Here is a 24,815-nt window from a genome sequence, read left to right on the forward strand (position 1 = left end):
ATGATCTTAGGAACTAACGACTGATTTAAACCCACGAAAGCCAGGGCCCAAACTGGGATTAGATACCCCACTATGCCTGGCCCTAAATCTTGATACTTACTTTACCGAAGTATCCGCCAGAGAACTACAAGCACAAACGCTTAAAACTCTAAGGACTTGGCGGTGCCCCAAACCCACCTAGAGGAGCCTGTTCTACAATCGATAATCCCCGATTAACCCAACCACCCCTTGCCAACACAGCCTACATACCGCCGTCGCCAGCCCACCTCGAATGAGAGCACAACAGTGGACACAATAGCACCCCGCTAATAAGACAGGTCAAGGTATAGCCTATGGAGTGGAAGAAATGGGCTACATTCCCTATTCATAGGGCACACGGAAAGAAGCGTGAAACCACTTCTGGAAGGCGGATTTAGCAGTAAAGTGGGACAATAGAGCCTACTTTAAGCCGGCCCTGGGGCACGTACATACCGCCCGTCACCCTCCTCAAAAGCCACATCCCACATAACTAATACCATAAATACGCTGAGGATGAGGTAAGTCGTAACAAGGTAAGTGTACCGGAAGGTGTACTTAGAATATCAAGACGTAGCTATAACACCAAAGCACTCAGCTTACACCTGAAAGATATCTACTAGACCGGATCGTCTTGAAGCCCCCCCTCTAGCTCAACCACACAAATAGTACACCAAAACTAAAGAATTTACTAAACTAATTAAACTAAAGCATTTTACAGTCTTAGTATAGGCGATAGAAAAGACACTTAGACGCGATAGAGACCCCAGTACCGTAAGGGAAAGATGAAATAGCAGTGAAACAATCAAAGCGACAGACAGCAAAGATCAACCCTTGTACCTTTTGCATCATGGTTTAGCGAGAACAACCAAGCAAAGTGAACTAAAGTTTGCCCCCCCGAAACCCAAGCGAGCTACTTTCAAGCAGTTAAAGAGAGCGAACCCGTCTCTGTTGCAAAAGAGTGGGATGACTTGTCAGTAGAGGTGAAAAGCCAACCGAGCTGGGTGATAGCTGGTTACCTGTGAAACGAATCTAAGTTCCCCCTTAATCCTCCCTACCGGACATCCTGAACCCTAATGAGATGATTAAGAGCTATTTAATGGAGGGACAGCTCCATTAAAAAAGGACACAACCTCGACTAGCGGATAATTCTTACTACTGATCCTACCGTGGGCCCTAAAGCAGCCATCAAAAAAGAGTGCGTCAAAGCTCCACCACCTAAAAATACCAAAATAAGATGATTCCCTTATCACAAACAGGTCAACCTATGAATATAGGAGAATTAATGCTAAAATAAGTAACTCAGGGCCACACCCCTCTAACGGCGCAAGCTTACATAGAAACATTATTAACAGACCTAGACAGATACAAAAACCCCTACAAGACCACGTATTAACTAACCCTGTTAACCCGACTCAGGAGCGCCTATAAGAGCGATTAAAATCTGTGAAAGGAACTCGGCAAATTAATAAGGCCCGACTGTTTACCAAAAACATAGCCTTCAGCAAATTAAACAAGTATTGAAGGTGATGCCTGCCCGGTGACTTAGGTTTAACGGCCGCGGTATCCTAACCGTGCAAAGGTAGCGCAATCAATTGTCCCATAAATCGAGACTTGTATGAATGGCTAAACGAGGTCTTAACTGTCTCTCACAGATAATCAGTGAAATTGATCTCCCCGTGCAAAAGCGGGGATGTGAACATAAGACGAGAAGACCCTGTGGAACTTAAAAATCAACGACCACCGCGAATCCTCAATCAACCCCACTGGGGCCACTACCATCGCAGAGCCTGGTCGATATTTTTCGGTTGGGGCGACCTTGGAGGAGAACAAATCCTCCAAAAACAAGACCATACCTCTTTACCTAGAGCTACCCCTCAAAGTGCTAACAGTGACCAGACCCAATATAATTGATTAATGGACCAAGCTACCCCAGGGATAACAGCGCAATCCCCCTCAAGAGCCCATATCGACAGGGGGGTTTACGACCTCGATGTTGGATCAGGACATCCTAATGGTGCAGCCGCTATTAAGGGTTCGTTTGTTCAACGATTAACAGTCCTACGTGATCTGAGTTCAGACCGGAGCAATCCAGGTCGGTTTCTATCTATGACACACTCTCCCCAGTACGAAAGGACCGGGAAAGTGGGGCCAATACCACAAGCACGCCCCCCCCCCGCTCTAAGCAGTGAAACCAACTAAACCGTGAAGAGGGCCTTCCCCCACCACTTTCAATCCTAGAAAAGGACCAGCTAGAGTGGCAGAGCCCGGCAAGTGCAGAAGGCTTAAGCCCTTTCCCCAGAGGTTCAAATCCTCTCCCTAGCTTCACCCATGATTCAAATAACAACACTAAGCTGCCTCGTTATATCCCTCCTATACATCATCCCAATCCTGATTGCCGTAGCCTTCCTAACCCTAGTAGAACGGAAAATCCTAAGCTACATACAATCCCGCAAAGGCCCTAACGTTGTCGGGCCTTTTGGCCTACTTCAACCATTTGCGGACGGACTGAAACTATTTACCAAAGAGCCCATCCGACCCTCTACCTCTTCCCCACTTCTATTCATTCTGATACCAATACTAGCCCTTGTCCTAGCCCTCACCACTTGAGCACCACTACCACTCCCATTTCCCCTAGCAGATCTAAACCTCGGAGTTCTCTTCCTAATAGCCATGTCAAGCCTAGCCGTCTACTCAGTCCTATGATCAGGCTGAGCCTCGAACTCAAAATACGCACTAATCGGAGCCCTACGGGCAGTAGCACAGACCATTTCATACGAAGTGACACTGGCCATAATCCTGCTATCAATAATCATACTAAGCGGAAGCTACACACTCAGCTCCTTTGCCGTCGCACAGGAGCCTCTATACTTCATTTTCTCCTCATGACCCCTAGCAATAATATGATACGTATCCACCCTAGCAGAGACAAACCGAGCTCCTTTTGACCTCACAGAGGGCGAATCTGAGCTAGTCTCAGGGTTTAACGTTGAATACGCCGCAGGACCCTTCGCCTTATTCTTCCTAGCTGAATATGCGAACATTATGCTAATAAATACACTTACAGCCATCATATTCCTAAACCCAAGCGCCCTAGGGCCACCCACAGAACTATTCCCCGTCATCCTAGCCACAAAAGTCCTCCTACTATCTTCTGGTTTCTTATGGGTCCGAGCTTCATACCCACGATTCCGATATGACCAACTAATGCACCTACTATGAAAAAACTTCCTACCCCTCACACTAGCTCTGTGCCTCTGACACATCAGCATACCTATCTGCTATGCAGGCCTACCTCCTTACATAAGGAAATGTGCCTGAACTACAAAGGGTCACTATGATAAAGTGAACATAGAGGTATAACAGCCCTCTCATTTCCTGTTGACCTTAGAAAAGTAGGAATTGAACCCACACAAGAGAAATCAAAATTCTCCATACTTCCCTTATATTATTTTCTAGTAGAGTCAGCTAATCAAGCTATCGGGCCCATACCCCGAAAATGATGGTTTAACCCCCTCCTCTACTAATGAACCCTTACGCGACCCCAATCATAACCTTCAGCCTCATCTTGGGCACCACAATCACAATTTCCAGCAACCACTGAGTTCTGGCCTGGACAGGACTGGAGATCAACGCACTAGCCATCATTCCCCTAATTGCCAAATCCCACCACCCACGAGCAGTAGAAGCCGCAACGAAATACTTCCTAACCCAAGCAGCTGCTTCCGCCCTGGTCCTATTCTCTAGCATAACCAATGCCTGAGTCACCGGCCAATGAGACATCACACAAATAAACCACCCAACCTCCTGTCTACTACTGACAGCAGCAATCGCTATTAAACTGGGCCTAGTGCCATTTCACTTCTGATTCCCAGAAGTACTACAAGGATCGCCACTAATAACAGCCCTGCTACTCTCGACCCTCATAAAATTCCCCCCACTAACCCTGCTCCTACTAACATCCAAATCCCTCGACCCAGCTCTACTCACCGCCATGGCCCTAGCCTCAACAGCACTAGGAGGCTGAATAGGACTGAACCAAACACAAACACGCAAAATCCTAGCCTTCTCGTCCATCTCCCACTTAGGCTGAATCGCCATCATCCTAGTTTACAGCCCCAAATTGGCCTTACTTACCTTCTACCTATACACAATCATAACATCAGCCGTATTCCTAGCCCTTAACAAAATCAAAGCCCTTAACCTATCCATGATCACAACCTCATGAACAAAAACCCCAGTGCTAAACGCCACCCTAATACTAGTACTTTTATCCCTAGCAGGCCTCCCCCCATTAACAGGCTTTATACCAAAGTGACTTATCATCCAAGAACTAACTAAACAGGAAATAACACCAGCAGCCATGGCAATTGCCATGCTATCACTGCTCAGCCTCTTCTTCTACCTACGCCTCGCATACCACTCAACAATTACCCTTCCCCCCAACTCCTCTAACCACATAAAACAATGATACACTAGCAAAGCCCCAAGCACACCTACTGCGGTCCTTGCCTCACTATCAATCCTCTTACTTCCCCTGTCCCCAATAATACATGCCATTGTCTAGAAACTTAGGATAACACCCCAAACCGAAGGCCTTCAAAGCCTTAAATAAGAGTTAAACCCTCTTAGTTTCTGCACATTAAGACTTACAGAATATTAACCTGTATCTTCTGAATGCAAGTCAGACGCTTTAATTAAGCTAAAGCCTCCCTAGACAGATGGGCTTCGATCCCACAAAACTCTAGTTAACAGCTAAATGCCTAAACCAATTGGCTTCTGCCTACAAAGACCCTGACGCACCCTAGTGCGCATCGATGAGCTTGCAACTCAACATGAATTTCACTACAGAGCCGATAAGAAGAGGAATTAAACCTCTGTAAAAAGGACTACAGCCTAACGCTTCAACACTCAGCCATCTTACCCGTCACCTTCATCAACCGATGACTATTTTCCACTAACCATAAGGATATTGGCACCCTGTACCTCATCTTCGGGGCATGAGCAGGAATAGTCGGCACCGCACTCAGCCTATTAATCCGCGCAGAACTAGGACAACCAGGAACTCTCCTAGGCGACGACCAAATTTACAATGTAATCGTTACCGCTCACGCCTTTGTAATAAGCTTCTTTATAGTCATACCCATCATGATCGGAGGATTCGGCAACTGATTAGTCCCCCTCATAATCGGTGCCCCCGACATAGCATTCCCGCGAATAAACAACATAAGCTTTTGACTCCTCCCCCCATCATTCCTCCTCCTACTAGCCTCATCCACTGTAGAAGCTGGCGCCGGCACAGGCTGAACTGTCTACCCTCCCCTAGCAGGTGACCTTGCCCACGCCGGAGCTTCAGTAGACCTGGCTATCTTCTCACTCCACTTAGCCGGTATCTCCTCCATCCTTGGGGCCATCAACTTTATCACCACAGCCATCAACATAAAACCCCCCGCACTCTCACAATACCAAACCCCACTATTTGTCTGATCCGTACTAATTACCGCCATCCTACTCCTTCTATCACTCCCCGTACTCGCCGCCGGTATTACAATATTACTAACTGATCGAAACCTAAACACCACATTCTTCGACCCCGCTGGAGGAGGAGACCCAATCCTGTACCAACACCTATTCTGATTCTTCGGACACCCAGAAGTCTATATTCTGATCCTACCGGGGTTCGGAATCATCTCACACGTAGTCACGTACTACTCAGGCAAAAAGGAGCCCTTCGGCTACATGGGAATAGTCTGAGCCATACTATCCATCGGCTTCCTAGGATTCATCGTCTGAGCTCACCACATGTTTACAGTAGGAATAGACGTTGATACCCGAGCCTACTTTACATCAGCCACTATAATCATTGCCATCCCTACCGGAATCAAAGTATTTAGCTGACTAGCCACCCTGCACGGAGGAACAATCAAATGAGACCCCCCCCAATACTATGAGCTCTAGGATTTATCTTCCTATTTACCATCGGAGGATTAACAGGAATCGTTCTTGCAAACTCTTCCCTAGACATCGCCCTGCACGACACGTACTACGTAGTTGCCCACTTCCACTACGTCCTATCCATAGGCGCCGTCTTTGCCATTCTAGCAGGATTTACTCACTGATTCCCACTACTCACTGGGTTTACCCTACACCAAACATGAGCAAAAGCCCACTTCGGGGTAATATTTACAGGAGTAAACCTAACGTTCTTCCCCCAGCACTTCCTAGGCCTAGCAGGAATACCCCGACGATACTCGGACTATCCCGACGCCTACACACTATGAAACACCATTTCCTCCTAGTCCTAGGACTTAGAGAAACTCCAGTACTAAAAATAGTAAACACAAGCAATAATTTCATATACTTCACTCTCACTCACCACTCAACTATCAGCTAACCACACCCCCGTCCACATAGCTTAACACAAAGCATGGCACTGAAGTTGCCAAGATGGCATAAAACATGCCTGCGGACAAAAGACTTAGTCCTAACCTTACGGTTGGTTTTTGCTAAATATATACATGCAAGTATCCGCGCCCCAGTGTAAACGCCCTCGACCACCTACCCCCATACAGGCCTTGAGGAGCGGGTATCAGGCACACCCAAGTAGTAGCCCAAGACGCCTCGCTAAGCCACGCCCCCACGGGTATTCAGCAGTAATTAACATTAAGCAATGAGTGCAAACTTGACTTAGTTATAGCAACAGCCTAACTTCAAGGGTTGGTAAATCTTGTGCCAGCCACCGCGGTCATACAAGAAACCCAAATCAACCGTCCTATTGACACGGCGTAAAGAGTGGTAAAATGCCTATCCTAGCTAACTAAGATCAAAATGCAACTGAGCTGTCATAAGCCCAAGATGCACCTAAACACACCATTAAGATGATCTTAGGAACTAACGACTGATTTAAACCCACGAAAGCCAGGGCCCAAACTGGGATTAGATACCCCACTATGCCTGGCCCTAAATCTTGATACTTACTTTACCGAAGTATCCGCCAGAGAACTACGAGCACAAACGCTTAAAACTCTAAGGACTTGGCGGTGCCCCAAACCCACCTAGAGGAGCCTGTTCTACAATCGATAATCCCCGATTAACCCAACCACCCCTTGCCAACACAGCCTACATACCGCCGTCGCCAGCCCACCTCGAATGAGAGCACAACAGTGGACACAATAGCACCCCGCTAATAAGACAGGTCAAGGTATAGCCTATGGAGTGGAAGAAATGGGCTACATTCCCCATTCATAGGGCACACGGAAAGAAGCGTGAAACCACTTCTGGAAGGCGGATTTAGCAGTAAAGTGGGACAATAGAGCCTACTTTAAGCCGGCCCTGGGGCACGTACATGGTTAAACATGCCTGTTAGTAGTGTGGCGAGCCATAGTGGGAAGGCTAGGGCTATGTTCATAGATAGTTGGGTGGTTGGGGTGAATGTATATGGAAGGAGGCCTAGAAGGTTGATTGTAAGAAGTATGATTATTAGGGATGTAAATATTATGGCTCATTTGTGGCCATTTTTGTTGAGTGGGACTATTAGTTGTTTTGTGATTAGGTGAAGGAGTCATGTTTGGATAGTAGAAAGGCGGTTGTTGATTCATCGGTTGTTTGGGGACGGGAATAGTAGGGCTGGGAAGAGTAGGGATAGTAGGATTAAGGGGATGCCAAATAGATTGGGGCTGGAAAATTGGTCAAAGAAGCTTAGGTTCATGGTCAGGATCATGGTGTGGGTTTGGTAGTGAGGGAGGTCTTATTTGATGGGGTTTGGTTGTGGTGAAGGCTAGTAGTTTTGGTTGGATGAGGAGTGCTAGGGTTAATCAGGTTATAATTATGATTGAAAATCATGGTGCGGGGTTAAGCTGTGGCATATCATTAAGGAGGGGGAAGTCCCTCTTTGGCTAGCTTAAAAGGCTAGTGCTGTTGCATAGCTTCTTAATGATTAGGATGATGATAGAAGGGACGATCAGGCCTCGAAATGTGGGAGTGGGGTTGATTCTACTACAATGGGTATGTAGCTGTGATTAGCCCCGCAAATTTCTGAGCATTGTCCGTAAAAAATCCCAGGCCGGGTGGTAATGAATGAAGTTTGGTTTAGTCGGCCTGGGATTGCGTCTGTTTTAACTCCGAGCGTTGGGACTGCTCAGGAGTGGAGTACGTCTCCTGCAGTAATGATCACGCGGATGGGGGATTCTATTGGGATAACTACGCGGTGGTCAACTTCTAGCAGTCGGAAGTGGCCGTTGGGTAAGTCTGGGGTGGGCACTATGTAGGAGTCGAATGATAGGTCTTTGAAGTCTGTGTATTCGTAGCTTCAGTATCATTGGTGGCCGATGGCTTTTAGGGTGAGGTCTGGTTCGTCGATTTTGTCCATTATGTAGAGGATTTGTAGGGATGGGAGGGCGAGGAGTACCAGGACGATAGCAGGTAGGATTGTCCAGATCAGCTCTACTTCTTGGGCGTCTACAGCATTGGACGAGAGTTTTTCTGTTAGTATGTGGGCTAAAAGGTAGAGAACTAGGCTGCAGATAGCTAGGGCAACGATTAGGGCGTGGTCGTGGAATTCAACGAGTTCTTCTATGATGGGTGATGAGGCGTCTTGGAATCCTAGTTGGGAGTGGTTGGCCACATGAGATGTACAGGATTTTTACCTGTGATTTAGTCTTGACAAGGCTATGTAATTGGTTTACTAACGTCTCATAAGAAAGAAGCATGAGCGGTTAACCTCCTGGGAGACCCAGAAAACTTCACCCCAGCAAACCCGCTAGTAACCCCACCACACATCAAGCCAGAATGATACTTCCTATTCGCCTACGCCATCCTACGTTCAATCCCAAATAAACTAGGAGGCGTATTAGCACTGGCCGCCTCCGTACTGATCCTATTCCTAATCCCATTCCTGCACAAATCAAAACAACGAGCAATAACATTCCGACCACTCTCCCAGCTCCTATTCTGAGTACTAGTCGCCGACCTCCTCGTCCTAACATGAGTAGGAAGCCAACCCGTCGAACACCCATTCATCATCATCGGCCAACTCGCTTCAATCGCCTACTTCACTATCCTCCTATTTCTCCTCCCCGCCGCAAGCGCCCTAGAAAACAAAATACTCAACTGCTAAATACTCTAATAGTTTATAAAAACATTGGTCTTGTAAACCAAAGATTGAAGACTTACCACTTCTTAGAGTACCCCAAACTCAGAAAAAAAGGACTCAAACCTTTATCTCCAGCTCCCAAAGCTGGCATTTTCAATAAACTATTCTCTGACCCTAACCCCTAAACCGCCCGAATAGCACCCCGCGACAACCCCCGCACAAGCTCCAATACAACAAACAAAGTCAACAACAGCCCCCAACCCGCCACTAAAAACATCCCTGCCCCATGTGAATAAAACATGGAAACTCCACTAAAATCCGACCGAACAACAAACACCCCAACATTATTCACAGTAGAAACCCCGAACTTCCAAGCCCCCATAAACCCCCCAAACACCAACCCCCCAAAAACAATTGCCACAAACGCTACTGCACATCCAATCACCCGTCAATCCCCCCAAGCCCCAGGGAAAGGCTCCGCTGCTAAAGCTACTGAATAAACAAACACCACCAGCATACCCCCCAAATACACCATAAACAGCACTAAAGCCACGAACGAAACCCCAAGGCCCAGCAACCACCCGCACCCCGCCACAGACGCTAACACCAAACCAACAACCCCATAATACGGCGAAGGATTCGACGCCACACCCAAAACACCCACCGCAAAGCAAATCCCTAAAAAAAACATAAAATAAGTCATTATTCCTGCCCGGACACTACCCGAGGCCTGCGGCTCGAAAAGCCGCCATTGTTCTCAACTACAGGAACTAACCGCAAGCCCCCAATAATTCTACCCCATCTATGCCATTATGCTTAACCCCCCCCCCCCTCCCCCCCCGAGGCGGGGGTATTTGGTTATGCATATTCGTGCATAAATTTATATACCCCATATACATACATACTATAGTACCAGTAATATACATTATATACGGACTATCTTATAAGCAGGTGCTAAACCCATACATGTACACGGCCATTAAACCCTTAAACACACTCCTACCAAACCACCCGGCATGAATGTTCTAGGACCATACCCCACAACACCCAATACAACTCCACTCAAGCGCATAACAAGACCCCATTTTAATGAATGCTCACAGGACATGCTCCAACAACAACTCTCCACCACATATCTCATGCAGTTCGTATCAGACGGATTTATTAATCGTACTCCTCACGTGAAATCAGCAACCCGTTGCACATAATGTCCGGTATGACTAGCTTCAGGCCCATACGTTCCCCCTAAACCCCTCGCCCTCCTCACATTTTTGCGCCTCTGGTTCCTCGGTCAGGGCCATCCATTGGGTTCACTCACCCCTCCTTGCCCTTCAAAGTGGCATCTGTGAGTACTTTCACCTTCTCAATGCGTAATCGCGGCATGTTCCAGCTTTTTGGCGCCTCTGGTTCCTCTTATTTTTTCCGGGGTTACCTCACAGGTGGCTATTCCCAGTGATCTCGGGGGTCCCACAATCTAAGCCTGGACACACCTGCCTCACGGCCTATCCTATATTTCAAGGGTCCCTCGATGAGACGGTTGGCGTATATGGGGAATCATCCTGACACTGATGCACTTTGACCACATTCAGTTAATGTTACCTCCACCCTCCGGGTTAAATGGGGCTATTGGATGAATGCTCGTTGGACATAGCACAAAACAACAAATCATTAAGCGCAACCCCTGCGCTTCACAAACTAAACCAGTAAACTTTCGCTAACCACCATGTAGCATAAACCTTCATCGCCCAATCCCAGCAAACTACCTCTAAAACTCCATTAATCATCCCTTCCATGACATCATCGGAACGATGTATATATACACACAAACACATACAAAATAACTTAAACTTATTAGAGAAACTCCAGTACTAAAAATAGTAAACACAAGCAATAATTTCATATACTTCACTCTCACTCACCACTCAACTATCAGCTAACCACACCCCCGTCCACATAGCTTAACACAAAGCATGGCACTGAAGTTGCCAAGATGGCATAAAACATGCCTGCGGACAAAAGACTTAGTCCTAACCTTACGGTTGGTTTTTGCTAAATATATACATGCAAGTATCCGCGCCCCAGTGTAAACGCCCTCGACCACCTACCCCCATACAGGCCTTGAGGAGCGGGTATCAGGCACACCCAAGTAGTAGCCCAAGAACGCCTCGCTAAGCCACGCCCCCACGGGTATTCAGCAGTAATTAACATTAAGCAATGAGTGCAAACTTGACTTAGTTATAGCAACAGCCTAACTTCAAGGGTTGGTAAATCTTGTGCCAGCCACCGCGGTCATACAAGAAACCCAAATCAACCGTCCTATTGACACGGCGTAAAGAGTGGTAAAATGCCTATCCTAGCTAACTAAGATCAAAATGCAACTGAGCTGTCATAAGCCCAAGATGCACCTAAACACACCATTAAGATGATCTTAGGAACTAACGACTGATTTAAACCCACGAAAGCCAGGGCCCAAACTGGGATTAGATACCCCACTATGCCTGGCCCTAAATCTTGATACTTACTTTACCGAAGTATCCGCCAGAGAACTACGAGCACAAACGCTTAAAACTCTAAGGACTTGGCGGTGCCCCAAACCCACCTAGAGGAGCCTGTTCTACAATCGATAATCCCCGATTAACCCAACCACCCCTTGCCAACACAGCCTACATACCGCCGTCGCCAGCCCACCTCGAATGAGAGCACAACAGTGGACACAATAGCACCCCGCTAATAAGACAGGTCAAGGTATAGCCTATGGAGTGGAAGAAATGGGCTACATTCCCTATTCATAGGGCACACGGAAAGAAGCGTGAAACCACTTCTGGAAGGCGGATTTAGCAGTAAAGTGGGACAATAGAGCCTACTTTAAGCCGGCCCTGGGGCACGTACATACCGCCCGTCACCCTCCTCAAAAGCCACATCCCACATAACTAATACCATAAATACGCTGAAGATGAGGTAAGTCGTAACAAGGTAAGTGTACCGGAAGGTGTACTTAGAATATCAAGACGTAGCTATAACACCAAAGCACTCAGCTTACACCTGAAAGATATCTACTAGACCGGATCGTCTTGAAGCCCCCCCTCTAGCTCAACCACACAAATAGTACACCAAAACTAAAGAATTTACTAAACTAATTAAACTAAAGCATTTTACAGTCTTAGTATAGGCGATAGAAAAGACACTTAGACGCGATAGAGACCCCAGTACCGTAAGGGAAAGATGAAATAGCAGTGAAACAATCAAAGCGACAGACAGCAAAGATCAACCCTTGTACCTTTTGCATCATGGTTTAGCGAGAACAACCAAGCAAAGTGAACTAAAGTTTGCCCCCCCGAAACCCAAGCGAGCTACTTTCAAGCAGTTAAAGAGAGCGAACCCGTCTCTGTTGCAAAAGAGTGGGATGACTTGTCAGTAGAGGTGAAAAGCCAACCGAGCTGGGTGATAGCTGGTTACCTGTGAAACGAATCTAAGTTCCCCCTTAATCCTCCCTACTGGACATCCTGAACCCTAATGAGATGATTAAGAGCTATTTAATGGAGGGACAGCTCCATTAAAAAAGGACACAACCTCGACTAGCGGATAATTCTTACTACTGATCCTACCGTGGGCCCTAAAGCAGCCATCAAAAAAGAGTGCGTCAAAGCTCCACCACCTAAAAATACCAAAATAAGATGATTCCCTTATCACAAACAGGTCAACCTATGAATATAGGAGAATTAATGCTAAAATAAGTAACTCAGGGCCACACCCCTCTAACGGCGCAAGCTTACATAGAAACATTATTAACAGACCTAGACAGATACAAAAACCCCTACAAGACCACGTATTAACTAACCCTGTTAACCCGACTCAGGAGCGCCTATAAGAGCGATTAAAATCTGTGAAAGGAACTCGGCAAATTAATAAGGCCCGACTGTTTACCAAAAACATAGCCTTCAGCAAATTAAACAAGTATTGAAGGTGATGCCTGCCCGGTGACTTAGGTTTAACGGCCGCGGTATCCTAACCGTGCAAAGGTAGCGCAATCAATTGTCCCATAAATCGAGACTTGTATGAATGGCTAAACGAGGTCTTAACTGTCTCTCACAGATAATCAGTGAAATTGATCTCCCCGTGCAAAAGCGGGGATGTGAACATAAGACGAGAAGACCCTGTGGAACTTAAAAATCAACGACCACCGCGAATCCTCAATCAACCCCACTGGGGCCACTACCATCGCAGAGCCTGGTCGATATTTTTCGGTTGGGGCGACCTTGGAGGAGAACAAATCCTCCAAAAACAAGACCATACCTCTTTACCTAGAGCTACCCCTCAAAGTGCTAACAGTGACCAGACCCAATATAATTGATTAATGGACCAAGCTACCCCAGGGATAACAGCGCAATCCCCCTCAAGAGCCCATATCGACAGGGGGGTTTACGACCTCGATGTTGGATCAGGACATCCTAATGGTGCAGCCGCTATTAAGGGTTCGTTTGTTCAACGATTAACAGTCCTACGTGATCTGAGTTCAGACCGGAGCAATCCAGGTCGGTTTCTATCTATGACACACTCTCCCCAGTACGAAAGGACCGGGAAAGTGGGGCCAATACCACAAGCACGCCCCCCCCCCGCTCTAAGCAGTGAAACCAACTAAACCGTGAAGAGGGCCTTCCCCCACCACTTTCAATCCTAGAAAAGGACCAGCTAGAGTGGCAGAGCCCGGCAAGTGCAGAAGGCTTAAGCCCTTTCCCCAGAGGTTCAAATCCTCTCCCTAGCTTCACCCATGATTCAAATAACAACACTAAGCTGCCTCGTTATATCCCTCCTATACATCATCCCAATCCTGATTGCCGTAGCCTTCCTAACCCTAGTAGAACGGAAAATCCTAAGCTACATACAATCCCGCAAAGGCCCTAACGTTGTCGGGCCTTTTGGCCTACTTCAACCATTTGCGGACGGACTGAAACTATTTACCAAAGAGCCCATCCGACCCTCTACCTCTTCCCCACTTCTATTCATTCTGATACCAATACTAGCCCTTGTCCTAGCCCTCACCACTTGAGCACCACTACCACTCCCATTTCCCCTAGCAGATCTAAACCTCGGAGTTCTCTTCCTAATAGCCATGTCAAGCCTAGCCGTCTACTCAGTCCTATGATCAGGCTGAGCCTCGAACTCAAAATACGCACTAATCGGAGCCCTACGGGCAGTAGCACAGACCATTTCATACGAAGTGACACTGGCCATAATCCTGCTATCAATAATCATACTAAGCGGAAGCTACACACTCAGCTCCTTTGCCGTCGCACAGGAGCCTCTATACTTCATTTTCTCCTCATGACCCCTAGCAATAATATGATACGTATCCACCCTAGCAGAGACAAACCGAGCTCCTTTTGACCTCACAGAGGGCGAATCTGAGCTAGTCTCAGGGTTTAACGTTGAATACGCCGCAGGACCCTTCGCCTTATTCTTCCTAGCTGAATATGCGAACATTATGCTAATAAATACACTTACAGCCATCATATTCCTAAACCCAAGCGCCCTAGGGCCACCCACAGAACTATTCCCCGTCATCCTAGCCACAAAAGTCCTCCTACTATCTTCTGGTTTCTTATGGGTCCGAGCTTCATACCCACGATTCCGATATGACCAACTAATGCACCTACTATGAAAAAACTTCCTACCCCTCACACTAGCTCTGTGCCTCTGACACATCAGCATACCTATCTGCTATGCAGGCCTACCTCCTTACATAAGGAAATGTGCCTGAACTACAAAGGGTCACTATGATAAAGTGAACATAGAGGTATAACAGCCCTCTCATTTCCTGTTGACCTTAGAAAAGTAGGAATTGAACCCACACAAGAGAAATCAAAATTCTCCATACTTCCCTTATATTATTTTCTAGTAGAGTCAGCTAATCAAGCTATCGGGCCCATACCCCGAAAATGATGGTTTAACCCCCTCCTCTACTAATGAACCCTTACGCGACCCCAATCATAACCTTCAGCCTCATCTTGGGCACCACAATCACAATTTCCAGCAACCACTGAGTTCTGGCCTGGACAGGACTGGAGATCAACGCACTAGCCATCATTCCCCTAATTGCCAAATCCCACCACCCACGAGCAGTAGAAGCCGCAACGAAATACTTCCTAACCCAAGCAGCTGCTTCCGCCCTGGTCCTATTCTCTAGCATAACCAATGCCTGAGTCACCGGCCAATGAGACATCACACAAATAAACCACCCAACCTCCTGTCTACTACTGACAGCAGCAATCGCTATTAAACTGGGCCTAGTGCCATTTCACTTCTGATTCCCAGAAGTACTACAAGGATCGCCACTAATAACAGCCCTGCTACTCTCGACCCTCATAAAATTCCCCCCACTAACCCTGCTCCTACTAACATCCAAATCCCTCGACCCAGCTCTACTCACCGCCATGGCCCTAGCCTCAACAGCACTAGGAGGCTGAATAGGACTGAACCAAACACAAACACGCAAAATCCTAGCCTTCTCGTCCATCTCCCACTTAGGCTGAATCGCCATCATCCTAGTTTACAGCCCCAAATTGGCCTTACTTACCTTCTACCTATACACAATCATAACATCAGCCGTATTCCTAGCCCTTAACAAAATCAAAGCCCTTAACCTATCCATGATCACAACCTCATGAACAAAAACCCCAGTGCTAAACGCCACCCTAATACTAGTACTTTTATCCCTAGCAGGCCTCCCCCCATTAACAGGCTTTATACCAAAGTGACTTATCATCCAAGAACTAACTAAACAGGAAATAACACCAGCAGCCATGGCAATTGCCATGCTATCACTGCTCAGCCTCTTCTTCTACCTACGCCTCGCATACCACTCAACAATTACCCTTCCCCCCAACTCCTCTAACCACATAAAACAATGATACACTAGCAAAGCCCCAAGCACACCTACTGCGGTCCTTGCCTCACTATCAATCCTCTTACTTCCCCTGTCCCCAATAATACATGCCATTGTCTAGAAACTTAGGATAACACCCCAAACCGAAGGCCTTCAAAGCCTTAAATAAGAGTTAAACCCTCTTAGTTTCTGCACATTAAGACTTACAGAATATTAACCTGTATCTTCTGAATGCAAGTCAGACGCTTTAATTAAGCTAAAGCCTCCCTAGACAGATGGGCTTCGATCCCACAAAACTCTAGTTAACAGCTAAATGCCTAAACCAATTGGCTTCTGCCTACAAAGACCCTGACGCACCCTAGTGCGCATCGATGAGCTTGCAACTCAACATGAATTTCACTACAGAGCCGATAAGAAGAGGAATTAAACCTCTGTAAAAAGGACTACAGCCTAACGCTTCAACACTCAGCCATCTTACCCGTCACCTTCATCAACCGATGACTATTTTCCACTAACCATAAGGATATTGGCACCCTGTACCTCATCTTCGGGGCATGAGCAGGAATAGTCGGCACCGCACTCAGCCTATTAATCCGCGCAGAACTAGGACAACCAGGAACTCTCCTAGGCGACGACCAAATTTACAATGTAATCGTTACCGCTCACGCCTTTGTAATAAGCTTCTTTATAGTCATACCCATCATGATCGGAGGATTCGGCAACTGATTAGTCCCCCTCATAATCGGTGCCCCCGACATAGCATTCCCGCGAATAAACAACATAAGCTTTTGACTCCTCCCCCCATCATTCCTCCTCCTACTAGCCTCATCCACTGTAGAAGCTGGCGCCGGCACAGGCTGAACTGTCTACCCTCCCCTAGCAGGTGACCTTGCCCACGCCGGAGCTTCAGTAGACCTGGCTATCTTCTCACTCCACTTAGCCGGTATCTCCTCCATCCTTGGGGCCATCAACTTTATCACCACAGCCATCAACATAAAACCCCCCGCACTCTCACAATACCAAACCCCACTATTTGTCTGATCCGTACTAATTACCGCCATCCTACTCCTTCTATCACTCCCCGTACTCGCCGCCGGTATTACAATATTACTAACTGATCGAAACCTAAACACCACATTCTTCGACCCCGCTGGAGGAGGAGACCCAATCCTGTACCAACACCTATTCTGATTCTTCGGACACCCAGAAGTCTATATTCTGATCCTACCGGGGTTCGGAATCATCTCACACGTAGTCACGTACTACTCAGGCAAAAAGGAGCCCTTCGGCTACATGGGAATAGTCTGAGCCATACTATCCATCGGCTTCCTAGGATTCATCGTCTGAGCTCACCACATGTTTACAGTAGGAATAGACGTTGATACCCGAGCCTACTTTACATCAGCCACTATAATCATTGCCATCCCTACCGGAATCAAAGTATTTAGCTGACTAGCCACCCTGCACGGAGGAACAATCAAATGAGACCCCCCCCAATACTATGAGCTCTAGGATTTATCTTCCTATTTACCATCGGAGGATTAACAGGAATCGTTCTTGCAAACTCTTCCCTAGACATCGCCCTGCACGACACGTACTACGTAGTTGCCCACTTCCACTACGTCCTATCCATAGGCGCCGTCTTTGCCATTCTAGCAGGATTTACTCACTGATTCCCACTACTCACTGGGTTTACCCTACACCAAACATGAGCAAAAGCCCACTTCGGGGTAATATTTACAGGAGTAAACCTAACGTTCTTCCCCCAGCACTTCCTAGGCCTAGCAGGAATACCCCGACGATACTCGGACTATCCCGACGCCTACACACTATGAAACACCATTTCCTCCATCGGCTCCCTAATCTCAATAGTAGCCGTAATCATACTAATATTCATCATCTGAGAAGCCTTTTCGGCCAAACGAAAAGTCCTACAACCAGAACTAACTACCACAAACGTTGAATGAATCCACGGCTGCCCTCCCCCATACCATACTTTCGAGGAACCGGCCTTCGTCCAAGTACAAGAAAGGAAGGAATCGAACCCTCACATGCTGGTTTCAAGCCAACTGCATTAACCGCTCATGCTTCTTTCTTATGAGACGTTAGTAAACCAATTACATAGCCTTGTCAAGACTAAATCACAGGTAAAAATCCTGTACATCTCATGTGGCCAACCACTCCCAACTAGGATTCCAAGACGCCTCATCACCCATCATAGAAGAACTCGTTGAATTCCACGACCACGCCCTAATCGTTGCCCTAGCTATCTGCAGCCTAGTTCTCTACCTTTTAGCCCACATACTAACAGAAAAACTCTCGTCCAATGCTGTAGACGCCCAAGAAGTAGAGCTGATCTGGACAATCCTACCTGCTATCGTCCTGGTACTCCTCGCCCTCCCATCCCTACAAATCCTCTACATAATGGACAAAATCGATGAACCAGACCTCACCCTAAAAGCCATCGACCACCAATGATACTGAAGCTACGAATACACAGACTTCAAAGACCTATCATTCGACTCCTACATAGTGCCCACCCCAGACTTACCCAACGGCCACTTCCGACTGCTAGAAGTTGACCACCGCGTAGTTATCCCAATAGAATCCCCCATCCGCGTGATCATTACTGCAGGAGACGTACTCCACTCCTGAGCAGTCCCAACGCTCGGAGTTAAAACAGACGCAATCCCAGGCCGACTAAACCAAACTTCATTCATTACCACCCGGCCTGGGATTTTTTACGGACAATGCTCAGAAATTTGCGGGGCTAATCACAGCTACATACCCATTGTAGTAGAATCAACCCCACTCCCACATTTCGAGGCCTGATCGTCCCTTCTATCATCATCCTAATCATTAAGAAGCTATGCAACAGCACTAGCCTTTTAAGCTAGCCAAAGAGGGACTTCCCCCTCCTTAATGATATGCCACAGCTTAACCCCGCACCATGATTTTCAATCATAATTATAACCTGATTAACCCTAGCACTCCTCATCCAACCAAAACTACTAGCCTTCACCACAACCAACCCCCCATCAAATAAGACCTCCCTCACTACCAAACCCACACCATGATCCTGACCATGAACCTAAGCTTCTTTGACCAATTTTCCAGCCCCAATCTATTTGGCATCCCCTTAATCCTACTATCCCTACTCTTCCCAGCCCTACTATTCCCGTCCCCAAACAACCGATGAATCAACAACCGCCTTTCTACTATCCAAACATGACTCCTTCACCTAATCACAAAACAACTAATAGTCCCACTCAACAAAAATGGCCACAAATGAGCCATAATATTTACATCCCTAATAATCATACTTCTTACAATCAACCTTCTAGGCCTCCTTCCATATACATTCACCCCAACCACCCAACTATCTATGAACATAGCCCTAGCCTTCCCACTATGGCTCGCCACACTACTAACAGGCCTACGAAACCAACCATCAGCCTCTTTAGCCCACCTATTACCCGAAGGTACCCCTACACCCCTAATCCCCGCACTAATCCTGATCGAAACAACCAGCCTACTAATCCGCCCCCTAGCCCTCGGAGTCCGCCTTACAGCCAACCTTACAGCAGGACACTTACTCATCCAACTCATCTCTACAGCCTCCATTGCATTAATACCCACCCTTCCTGCAGTATCCATCCTAACAATAATCATCCTACTACTCCTAACCATCCTAGAAGTAGCAGTAGCCATAATCCAGGCCTACGTCTTCGTGCTCCTTCTAAGCCTATACTTACAAGAAAACATCTAATGGCACACCAAGCACACTCATACCACATAGTTGACCCAAGCCCTTGACCAATCTTCGGGGCAGCCGCCGCCCTACTCACAACCTCAGGATTAATCATGTGATTCCACTACAACTCATCCATACTACTAACCCTAGGCCTCATCTCAATACTCCTAGTAATACTCCAATGATGACGAGACATTGTACGAGAAAGCACCTTCCAAGGCCATCACACTCCCACAGTCCAAAAAGGCCTACGATACGGCATAATCCTTTTCATCACATCCGAAGCATTCTTCTTCTTAGGGTTCTTCTGAGCGTTCTTCCACTCGAGCCTGGCCCCAACCCCAGAACTAGGAGGCCAATGACCCCCAACAGGAATTAAACCACTCAACCCGATAGAAGTCCCCCTACTAAACACAGCCATCCTACTAGCCTCAGACGTTACCGTAACGTGAGCCCATCACAGCATCACAGAAGGAAACCGAAAACACGCCATCCACGCCCTAACCCTAACGATCCTCTTGGGATTCTACTTCACAGCCCTACAAGCAATAGAATACCACGAAGCCCCATTCTCAATCGCTGATAGCGTCTACGGATCTACCTTCTTCGTTGCCACTGGATTCCACGGACTCCACGTAATCATCGGATCCTCCTTCCTGACCGTCTGCCTCTTCCGACTGATCAAGTTCCACTTTACATCAGACCACCACTTCGGATTCGAGGCAGCAGCCTGATACTGACACTTCGTAGACGTCATCTGACTATTCCTCTACATAACCATCTACTGATGAGGATCTTGCTCTTCTAGTATATTAATTACAATTGACTTCCAATCTCTAGAATCTGGTATAAACCCAGAGGAGAGCAATGAACGCACTCATGTTCATATTCGCCCTATCATCAATCCTAAGCGCCGCCCTAACCGCATTAAACTTCTGACTCGCCCAAATAAACCCCGACTCAGAGAAACTCTCACCGTACGAATGTGGATTCGACCCACTTGGATCTGCTCGATTACCATTCTCAGTCCGATTCTTCCTCAGTAGCCATCCTGTTCGTCCTATTCGACCTAGAAATCGCCCTCCTACTCCCCCTGCCATGAGCCGTCCAACTCCAATCCCCCCTAATGACCCTCACCTGAACTGTAGTGATCCTCCTTCTCCTAACACTCGGACTGGCCTACGAGTGAATTCAAGGGGGCCTAGAATGAGCAGAATAACAGAAAGTTAGTCTAACCAAAAAGATAGCTGGTTTCGACCCAGCAGATTACAGCCAACCCTGTAACTTTCTTATGTCGCCCCTACATTTAAGCTTCTACTCAGCCTTCATTTTCAGCGGACTAGGACTAGCCTTCCACCGAACCCACCTAGTATCCGCCCTACTATGCCTTGAAAGCATAATATTATCGATATTCGTAGGCCTATCAATATGATCCATCGAAAACCAAGTCTCCTCATTCACCATGGTACCAATTCTCATGCTAACCTTCTCAGCGTGTGAGGCGGGCACAGGCCTGGCCATCCTAGTAGCCTCCACCCGCACACATGGCTCCGACCATCTACACAACCTAAACCTCCTGCAATGCTAAAAATCATCCTACCCACAATCATACTTCTTCCAACAGCCCTGCTGTCTCCACCAAAATTTCTATGGACTAACACCACCTTATACAGCCTCCTAATCGCTGCCCTAAGCCTACAGTGATTAATCCCAACCTACTACCCCTACAAATTTTTATCCAACTGAACAGGAATTGACCAAATCTCATCCCCCCTCCTAGTACTATCCTGCTGACTACTCCCACTCATAATCATAGCAAGCCAAAACCACCTGCAACAAGAACCCCTACAACGCAAACGAATCTTTATCTCAACCTTAGTCGCAGTCCAGCCATTCATCCTACTAGCCTTTTCCACCACAGAACTAGCACTATTTTACATCTCATTTGAAGCAACCCTCATTCCCACCCTAATCTTAATCACCCGATGGGGGAACCAACCAGAACGCCTAAGCGCTGGCATCTACCTGCTATTCTACACGCCAGTAAGCTCTCTACCCCTGCTAATCACAATCATACACCTATACGTGAAAATTGGCACCCTGCACCTGCCAACCCTACAACTAACCCACCCAACCCTATCCACCTCATGGACAGGAATACTATCAGGTCTAGCACTGCTCATAGCATTCATAGTAAAAGCCCCACTATACGGCCTACACCTCTGACTGCCAAAAGCCCACGTAGAAGCACCCATCGCAGGCTCAATACTCCTCGCCGCCCTACTACTAAAGCTAGGAGGATACGGAATTATACGAGTCACTCTATTTATGGGCCCACTGTCCAACCTCCTGCACTACCCCTTCCTAACCCTGGCCCTATGAGGCGCCCTAATGACTAGCTCAATCTGCCTACGACAGACAGACCTAAAATCACTAATCGCTTATTCATCCGTTAGCCACATAGGCCTAGTTATCGCCGCAGGAATAATCCAAACCCACTGATCATTCTCAGGGGCAATGATCCTAATAATTTCCCATGGACTAACTTCCTCCATACTATTCTGCCTAGCCAACACAAACTATGAACGTACGCACAGCCGAATTCTACTACTCACACGAGGCCTACAACCTCTCCTACCACTCATAGCTACCTGATGATTGCTGGCCAATCTAACAAACATAGCCTTACCCCCAACAACAAACCTCATAGCAGAGCTAACCATTATAATCACCTTATTCAACTGATCTGCCTTCACGATCATCCTAACAGGAATCGCAACCCTACTAACCGCCTCCTACACCTTATTCATACTACTAATGACCCAACGAGGCTCAATCCCCTCCCACATCACATCTATGCAAAACTCAACCACGCGAGAACACCTGCTCATAACACTCCACATTATCCCAATATTCCTCCTAATCCTCAAACCCGAACTGATCTCCGGAATCCCCTCATGCAAGTATAGTTTAAACCAAACATTAGACTGTGATTCTAAGAATAGAAGTTCAAACCTTCTTACCTGCCGAGGGGAGGGTTTAACCAACAAGAGCTGCTAACTCTTACATCTGAGCCTAAAACCTCAGCCCCCTTACTTTTAAAGGATAACAGCAATCCACTGGTCTTAGGAACCACCCATCTTGGTGCAAATCCAAGTAAAAGTAGTGAACCCCACACTACTAATCAACTCCCTCACACTACTCACGCTGACAATCCTCCTAACCCCAATCATCCTGCCATTTCTATTTAAAAACTTTAAAAACACCCCACAAGCCACCACCCGCGCTGTTAAAACCGCATTCCTAATTAGCCTAGCCCCTACAACCGCATTCATCTACTCGGGAGTAGAATCTGTCACCTGCCACTGGGAGTGAAAATTCATTATAAACTTTAAAATCCCCCTGAGCCTAAAAATAGACCAATACTCAATAACATTTCTTCCAATCGCCCTATTTGTAACATGATCAATCCTACAATTCGCCATATGATACATGGCCTCAGAGCCATACGTAACAAAATTTTTCACCTACCTACTGACATTCCTAGTCGCCATACTCCTCCTAACAACCGCAAACAACATATTCCTCCTATTCGTAGGCTGGGAAGGAGTACGAATCATGTCCTTCCTTCTCATCGGCTGATGACAAGGCCGAGCAGATGCCAACACCGCCGCCCTACGAGCCGTAATCTACAACCGAATCGGAGACATCGGACTGATCCTGAGCATAGCATGACTAGCTTCAACATTCAACACCTGAGAGATCCAACAAGCCGTACACCCCCACCAAACCCCAATCCTCCCCCTCATAGGATTAATCCTCGCAGCCGCAGGAAAATCCGCCCAATTTGGACTCCACCCATGACTGCCCGCAGCAATAGAAGGCCCCACCCCAGTATCAGCCCTACTGCACTCCAGTACCATAGTAGTAGCCGGAATCTTCCTGCTCATCCGCATGCACCCCCTGCTAGCCACCAACCAGACAGCCCTAACTGCCTGCCTATGCCTAGGTGCTCTATCAACCCTATTCGCTGCCACATGCGCCCTAACCCAAAATGACATCAAAAAAATCATTGCTTTCTCAACATCCAGCCAACTAGGACTAATAATAGTCACTATCGGACTAAACCTCCCACAACTAGCCTTCCTACACATCTCAACCCATGCCTTCTTTAAAGCCATACTATTCCTATGCTCAGGGTCTATCATCCACAACCTAAACGGAGAACAAGATATCCGAAAGATAGGAGGCCTACAGAAAATACTCCCAGTCACTACTTCCTGCCTAACCATCGGAAACCTGGCGCTGATAGGAACCCCATTCCTAGCCGGATTCTACTCAAAAGACCTCATCATCGAAAGCTTAAACACATCATACCTAAATACTTGAGCCCTACTCCTAACCCTTATAGCCACAGCATTCACCGCAACCTACAGCATCCGCATAACCATCCTAGTCCAAGCTGGACAAACCCGAATCCCCCCAATAGTATCAATAAACGAAAACAACCCACTAATCACCGCCCCCTAACCCGACTCGCCCTAGGCAGCATTACAGCAGGAATAATCATTACCTCTTTCATCACACCAACCAAAACCCCCCCAATAACCATACCCCTTATCACCAAAACCGCTGCCATCCTCATAACAATCCTAGGAATCATCCTAGCCCTAGAACTATCGAACATAACACACACCCTCACTCACCCCAAACCAAACCCCCTCATAAACTTCTCCTCTGCATTAGGGTACTTCAACCCCCTAGTACACCGATTCTTCTCCAAAAACCTACTAGAAAAGGGACAAAACATTGCCCTACACTTGATCGACCTCTCCTGACTCAAAAAAATAGGGCCAGAGGGCCTTGCTGAACTACAAGTAGCCGCAAGCAAAGCCGCAACCTCAATACACACAGGGCTAATTAAGGCCTACCTAGGATCCTTCGCCCTCTCCATCCTGGTAATAATCCTAATAACACACAGACTCACTAATGGCCCCTAACATCCGCAAATCCCATCCCCTACTAAAAATAATCAACAACTCCCTAATCGACCTACCCGCCCGCTCCAACAT

At 47.1% G+C, this 24,815-nt stretch overlaps 1 long non-coding RNA gene and 1 pseudogene across 1 annotated transcript in view; one reads left to right on the forward strand and one right to left on the reverse strand.

The window, feature by feature from the left end:
- LOC136789898 (uncharacterized) overlaps positions 1 to 24,815 on the reverse strand; it is a 301,025-nt gene that overhangs the window by 60,352 nt on the left and 215,858 nt on the right. The window lies entirely within an intron of this gene.
- On the forward strand, positions 19,122 to 20,541 carry LOC136789890 (cytochrome c oxidase subunit 3-like; annotated as a pseudogene).

The sequence above is a fragment of the Anser cygnoides genome, chromosome 2 (assembly GCF_040182565.1).
Source record: "Anser cygnoides isolate HZ-2024a breed goose chromosome 2, Taihu_goose_T2T_genome, whole genome shotgun sequence".
Taxonomy (NCBI): Eukaryota; Metazoa; Chordata; class Aves; order Anseriformes; family Anatidae; genus Anser; species Anser cygnoides.